Below are 7389 nucleotides of genomic sequence, written 5' to 3' on the forward strand. Positions count from 1 at the left end.
TTTGCCAAGAAAGGGCATCTGCTGGGCAAGGAGGACTTATTAATGTACAAGCACCTTCTGGCCTCTGTCCCTGCCTTCAGGGCTGGACGCAATGTCCTGAAGAAGTCAGGAGCAGCAAGGCTGGAAAAGGGCTCAGGACCTCCTAGCTGGCTTGTTCCCTGAGCAAAATGTTTGTCAGGCTGCTTTCCATCTCTGTGGTAATTGTATGTTTGTGGAGACATGTCAGTATGGGGAAGGTCGTTACCTTAATTGCATTCAATTACATAAAAGACTGTCAATGAGGAGCTGTAACTACTCAGGAGTTTTAATTACGCCCTGACATGACGTTATTGTCCTGGCCTTGCACACTTCTGTGGGTGTATTTCTGAAGGAGGTGGCTTTTGTTGCTCCAAGCAGATGACTCCTCTCAAGAAGTTGTTCTCTCCATCAAGGTGACATTCTGGAATGACAGTGTGACACGTCACTGAGGAGGAGGAGAAGTGCTTAACAAGGAACTGCGACTTCAGTGTGATGTTTCCCCATACTGCCAGTCTGTTGCAAAGGGGAATGTTTTTGATTCTCCAGGGTTTCCTGTGGCATCACTCCTAATAACCGTCCTTTTAATAATGAAGAGATGTTGTATCCTCTTAACAGCTGTACCTTCAAACAGACTGAGAAAGGGCCTGTTTTAGCTCCTTCTCTTGTCCCAGGATGTCTCAGACTGCAGGTCAAGGAGAACTTGGTTGAATGATTTGTAATAACAGATTAATCTATATTAAATGTCCAGACATACTGGGCAGACGGGGAATCTCAGACTGAGATACCCATGCTCTGACTACCCTATCAAGGATAATCAATGCTTCCAAAATATGTTGTCCCTTTGCGGTCTCCTGACCCCAGCTCCAAGAGAATGAAAACACCTTTATATATTGGGTACTTTCTTTAAGAAGGTCTGTAAACAGATCTTGCCCAGACTGTGCTCTTGTACTGAGTGTCTGCTGCCTCACATTTGTAATTCGTGCAGAGGCTGTAATGGAGGAGTGAGCTGCTGGGCTGGATTTAAATGATGCCACAGATGTTTCATAGCACTACAAGAGGGTGATGCTTCTGGCATGTTTAGCTTTGGTGTCTGTTTTGAGGAGCCTGTGAACAAAGGTGTCTGCTGTTGGTGGGGCAGGACTGATAATCAAGTGCTCTGCAGAGGCAGCAGCTTTTCCCCAGAACTGGAAGTCTGCAAGAACCTTCCCTCTACCTCCCTTTGCTTCCTGACAACGTGGTAAAGGCTGGTCCTCAGGTATGGCACAGCACCTGGGTAGAGCAAGTGGGATAGTCCAATTAGGAGAACAATTCATGGAAAATTCATTTAGTGGCTTTCACCTGTCTGTTATAGGGACTGAAAGCAGCTGCACTGAACAGATACAACTTAATCTGTGCTAAGTGTCAGCTGCATGACAGTGTTAAACTACTGGGTAAAACATACCTGTAATAAATAAATAGGATAGATCAGGGAAGGTAGTTGATATCTGCCTGTTGCTAAAAGATAAAACAAAGACTTTGTCGTTTAGGGGCTGGAGGATTTCTTTGCGCTTAGGTCTAAGTGAACAGAAATTTTCAACTCTGCAAGTGCAGCTGGATGAATAATTTGTAGTGAATAATATATCTCAAGGCTTTCACTGCATTTGGGATTGACAGAAAACACATCAAAATTTTAATTATTGGGAATGATTTGCTGAAATATTCAGGAGCTATTTTTGGTTCCTGCAGACTGTGCATGGAAAAGTTAGCTATTTAAAAGCCAGACTCTTGTCCCCCCCACCCCCTCCCCTGTGCTACTGTCTGGTCTCCTTTCCCCATATAAGCTTCCTAGAGCAGGGCAACAGGACTCCCTGCATCCTGGCTTGAGACTTAACACACAGGAACCTTCATAAAATAATAATAATAATAATAGTAATAAAAGTTATTGGAAATCTTCCTACTCTTACACTCAGCAGAGGGCATGAGGGGGATCAGGATGAAGTTGGTTTATTGGCTGCTTGAGGTGCTTGTGGAGCTGAGGGCTTTCTGTGTGACTGGGGTGGGAGTCTGCAAAGGGCAGGATGGAGACATTTGGAGAGGAAAGGAAAGCATTATGAAAAGATTATGTCTCTTCCTCTCCTGTACTTTTATTTAACAGCTTTGAAACAATCAAAAACCTCAGGACTGGCCATCAGCAATTCAGAGTGTTATCTGAACATTGTACTGGCAAGGATGTTGGGGTAATCCAGACTCCTAATGTGGGGAACTACTGGTGTAACCAGTTTCCTGAAACTGCTGGAAACAGCTATTTGCTCTCCTGACCCTCTTCCCCTCCTCTTGCCTCCCCAAGGGTGGTACCCCACTGCTGAACCATAGGCCATCCCCACAGGACACGGCTTGCTGCCCACTACTGCAGGGGAGAGTTGGCTGGAGAGGGATGCAGACACTATGAAGAAAATAAGGGAGAAGCCAGCTTCTTTCAGGAAGAAGGGTGGGAATAATTGAAATATAAAATTTCCTTCTCATCTGCGAAGAAAGCAAGGCTGCAATTGAAAATGGAATGGATAGGCATGAATAAAATTGTAATTTTCCTGAATAACTGAAATAGCAACCAGAAAGTGAGCAGGGAGAAGCAGGTACAGATCAGGCTGCTTTGCTGGGCTTCTGTCAGCTGCTCTCTAAAATGCTTTGCTACCCTCTGGTGGCTTCCTAAGGATCTATGCAGTCAAGTTTCCGTTCCTTGTACAGTCCCCTGCCAACTTTTTGAGCTGCATTGAGGAATCCAGATCTGCTGATGGAGGTTTATATTTTCTCTGATTTCGAAGCAGCAGTACAATAATGATGGAACAGCACTTTTGTGGTTTTCGGTGTTTTTTGTTGGGTTTTTTTGTTTGTTTGTTTGTTTGGTTTTTTTTGGGTTTTGTGTTGGGTTTTTTTTCCCCGTTGTTTGTGTGCACTCTCTTTTAGTCTGCAGTTGTAATCACACAGGTAGCTTGTTGGGGTGTTCAAAAATCAAAGAATAATAGTTTTGTGGCTTGGTTGTCTGTGTAGTGAGGCTGTTCAGAGTTTGGGAGTGACACAGGTTTCATAGTCCTGCAGAATGCAAACCCTTGTCCTCTATGACCTGCAGAGGACACGAGTACCAGTGGAATCAGTAACAGCCAGCATCCCATGATCTCCAGGAGTTCAGAACAGGTCCTGGTCAGCCTGGTGCAGGGACAGTGTTAAAGCCTTCATCCTTCACTATGCCTTCATCAGTCAGTAGCTTCTTGTTTTTTCCCTTTTCTATTTACCCTGCTCTTTAATTGATTTTCCATTATGGCTTCATAGCAGAGAAGCTGTGGGTAGGGATTTAAAGGGCAGTGGTTTGACAGATTTTACAAGAAACTCCTCCCAGGTATTAATTCCTGGGTTATGGGGTCAGAGAGGCTTTTGTGATATTTCAATCTGACCTCCTGTGGAGTGCAAGTCACAGGACTGCCCTCAATTGACTCCTGCTTGAAGTGCAGCACTGAATAAAGAAAACGTCCCCTCTTGCTTTAAAACTTTCCAGTGATGGAAGACTCACCTTGTTAAATTGTTCCAATGCTTTATCACCTTCAACATTAAATACTTCTGAACTTTGCTTTGTTTAGCTTCAGCTTCCAGCTTAGGGGTTTGTGGTTTTTTTTGTTTTGTGAATTTGGGAAGCCGTGTGTTGCCAGAACTGTCCCATGTAGGACTCTTGGTCTTGATAGAGTTGCCACATAGGGCTCTGAGAGGTAGTACCTTGGTTGTAAGAAATGAAAAGTTGTTAATGTTACTGACTGGGTAGGTGTGGGCTGGGATGTGAAATCACAAACTCATCACCCACAATGGAAAAAGCAATACGAGGGCATGATGGGAAGTGTGTGTGCTTTTCCCCAGTGTTTGTCTGCACTGGGTATTTGTAGTGTTTACATACTTAAAACAAACACTTAAGGATGGTTTATGCAGGTTTTCAAATGAGATCTTATAGCAAAAGTCTTGCAGAGGTTGGGTTTTATGGGAAATTTCTTGAATTACAAAAACATTTGTTATTTTGAGTGCATGTTTTTGTAAATCAGCTGTGTTGAGGTCCTTTGGGATGTAGGCTGCTACATTCAGCACAACAATTGCTGTTAGCTTCTTATGCTGTTCCAATTTATGATACATTTTATAAGCAGCTCCATCTATCTCACAACTTGGCAGAGGTTTGGAGTGGAGAGCAGCCAGTGCTTTTTGTGCTGGATTAGCCTGAGAGAGAGTATGACCACAAGCCTGGTGGGCAGTAAGCCCAGCTATAAGGCCATCTTAAAGGAGAACAGCTTTTTGTGGTTCAGGCAAAGGAAAGGGATGCAGCAGATTTGGGTTACTTCACAGAATGTGCTGTGACAGCAGACAACCAAATTTCTTCTGTGGCTTGACCTCCATCAAGAAAAACTTGCTGTTTTTAAAGCCACAGGAGATGGTGGGAAGTCAGTCAGTGTGGAGGTGTGGGACAGGCTTTTAGGTGTCAGAGCCTTCATTCTTCTTGGCAGGGCGCTGAGCCCAGCACATGGCACCAACAGTCCTCAGTGCAAAGCCTCTTGTAGTACAGCTCCTTCCACGGCCTTGTGGGCTGCTTGTGTGAGGCTCTGGGAGCTGCTTATCCCTGTCCTGCTGCAATATCCCTGCCTGTGAAGTGGGGACAGAAATGCCAACCTCAGCGTCTCTGCCAAGGCGGGCTGTAAGGATTTGTTAGCGTACACAGCTGTTGTGGGAACAGCTCTGCTGCTGATGTTCAGCACACCCAATCTATCTTCTGGCATTGATGCTTTCTAAACCAAAGAAGTGTTTTGAGCTGATGCCAGTAGTCATGGGTATGTCTTACAAGATCTTTTGCAGCCAGATGCAAACTTGTCTGGGCTGTGTTTTGGGCTGGCTGGACTCAGTCTGCTTCAAGAGTGCAGGCTGTGTAATTACACAGCTGGGGTGTCTGAGCTGATAAATCCAGCCTCCCAGCAGACCTTAGTAGCCAAGCGTGGTGCTTTGCTGACATGGTTACAAGGCTTTGGGACGGAGACAGTTTACATCCCTCCCTCTCAGGGAAACTTGTCACTTGACAATAAAAAGAGTGTGGACACTTCTGAAAGGAAAGCATGTGCCCCAGCCTTTGAAAGCCCTGTACCCCCTTCCCAGGAAGAATAAGGGGATGGTATGGAGTATGAAACTGAGAAGGCTTCAACTGCAGTGTTTTACACTTTAAAATAATTTTTCTTTTCAATGTCCATCTTGATCTTGTCAGACTACAGCTTGTTCTGGAGGAAGACAGATGCAGACTGACAGCCTCTAAATCAGGCAGTAAGGGAGGTCACAAGGTGTGACCTCCCTTATGGGGAGGTGAGCACCTCTGCAGAGGGGACCCCAGACTGCTGCATTCCCCCTGATACAGCCTGTCTGTGTAGTAACAGGAGATGATTTTCCTGCAGGAAATCATGAGTATTTCAGGAAATCAGTATTTCTGGCGGTTCAGCAAGAAAGCACTTTGCAAGCTGAGGATGAGGGCATATCTGTGATCACTGGGGCTTCCTGAAAGCTGTTTCTTCCCCAGCTGCCTGTATAAGAGGGCATCAGTAATGGAGGTGTAAAAAAGTAGAGAAAAAAGCAATGAATCACCCACCACTCCAAAAGGGTAGGGAAAGAGACAAAGGGAGAAGAGCCCTCCAGGTCCTTAAAAAACAGTCTTTCCCATCAATTTTAGAAACAAAACTGGCAATGGTTAAGAAAGAACAATCCCAAATACAAAATTCACCAGTGGGGTTTGGCTTCTTAGTACTGAGGGGAAAAATAAAAATGCACTTTAGAAGCTACATTCCTCCCTGTTTTCCAGGGCACTGCACCCTCTGGCTGCAAGTGCATCAGACAACTTTCCCAAAAAGGCACTTTGGGGATGTAGCCTACATCTCTGGAAGGAATTGAATGGGGAGTATGTCTCTGCTAATGAAAGCTGCAGCCAGAAATAAGAGTTCTGGAGGTTGAAAACTAGGTTAAAAGCAGCCAGCAATGGAAAGCAGCTGAAGATGGAGTGGGTTAAAGAGCTCTTGAGCATTAGACAGTGGATGGTTTAGCTTCACTCCCAGCTCCTGGGTAATGCAGTCCTGGCAGATTGACAGGGCTTCTGGGGTGAGTTGTCACAAGATACTTCAGCTTGTTGGTTTTTTCCCCTTAGATTTTTATTTTTAGTTGAATTCTCCCACTTAACACAAACTACAGTGACCCCTACTGATGCCAGCAGTCAAGGACCCACCTCAGTGCAACCATGAAACTATGGGAAAGTATTGCCTGTAGTCTTAAAAACAGATAGTATCATTTATAACCCTTAAGTATGCAGAAGTCTGCTGCTAAACTCTACAGCAACAAAGAGGAAAGCTTCTGTAAACCTTGCAATGCTTAGATGTGGATACAGAGTTTGTGTAAATAATAAGAATCAGCCAAAGCCTTCAGAATAAACCTATTCTCCTTTTCCAAAAAAGACTGGGGAGACATGCTGACCAGTTGGCAAAACTGTTGTACTGCAGCACATGCAGAAACAGCATCTCTGTGCTCCTGCTTGGTCCCAGCCACCAGGAATCTCCTATTTTTCAAGAGCAGTTGTGGGGTAAGAAAATCCTGACAGCAATAAGAATATGAAAGGGTATTCAAGGGTGCTGCCCTTAGGAAAGTGGATGGCTGCTGCTCTGTCTTCTGTGATGCCTTGTGATGTGTTAAGAGGAGAGCCTCATACTGGTCTGCACAGCATTTTGTGTCTGTGTTAACTGCCCTGACCCTGGGCTGAACCATCACCTTCTTATTTGAGCTCTCTTTTCAGCAGGATTTTTCTGGTGTGTAAAATCTTAGCAGGGACTTTAGGATCTTAACAGCACTTACAAAGAGATAGTGAGGAAATAAGAAACTTGTAACATGGAATAAAAGGAAGTTTGAAAAGTTGGAGTATTAGATGTAAATAGCAGGGTCTCAGTGTAGTGCAGTGCAAACACAGCTGCTGTGTGGCAGGATGGCCAAGTGCCCGTTTCCATCAATCCTAGTTGGTGTAAACACCCATGAGAAAAATTATAATTGGCCTCAGCAGGGATCTTCCATGAAACCTTCCTTGGTGAGAGTGCCACTGTGGAAGAAAAATTATGGGGTACCAGAGACATGGCCCCCCAACAGTTTCTACAAGGTGAGTAACTAACTGGTGAAGCAAGTTGTGGAAGAGTGGAACAATACTTTAAAATGAGATTATCCAAGCACTGCTGCCTGCATCCCTGACAGACCAGCACAGGCTTTCCCCTATGAGTTGTGAGTTGTTCCACAGAAGTTGCTCTGTTCCAACTTTAGCTGCTCAGACTGTGCCATAGGCTGGAGCAGATGTCA

Source organism: Passer montanus, unplaced genomic scaffold, assembly GCF_014805655.1.
Source record: "Passer montanus isolate IOZ18808 unplaced genomic scaffold, ASM1480565v1 scaffold226, whole genome shotgun sequence".
In the NCBI taxonomy this organism is placed as follows: Eukaryota; Metazoa; Chordata; class Aves; order Passeriformes; family Passeridae; genus Passer; species Passer montanus.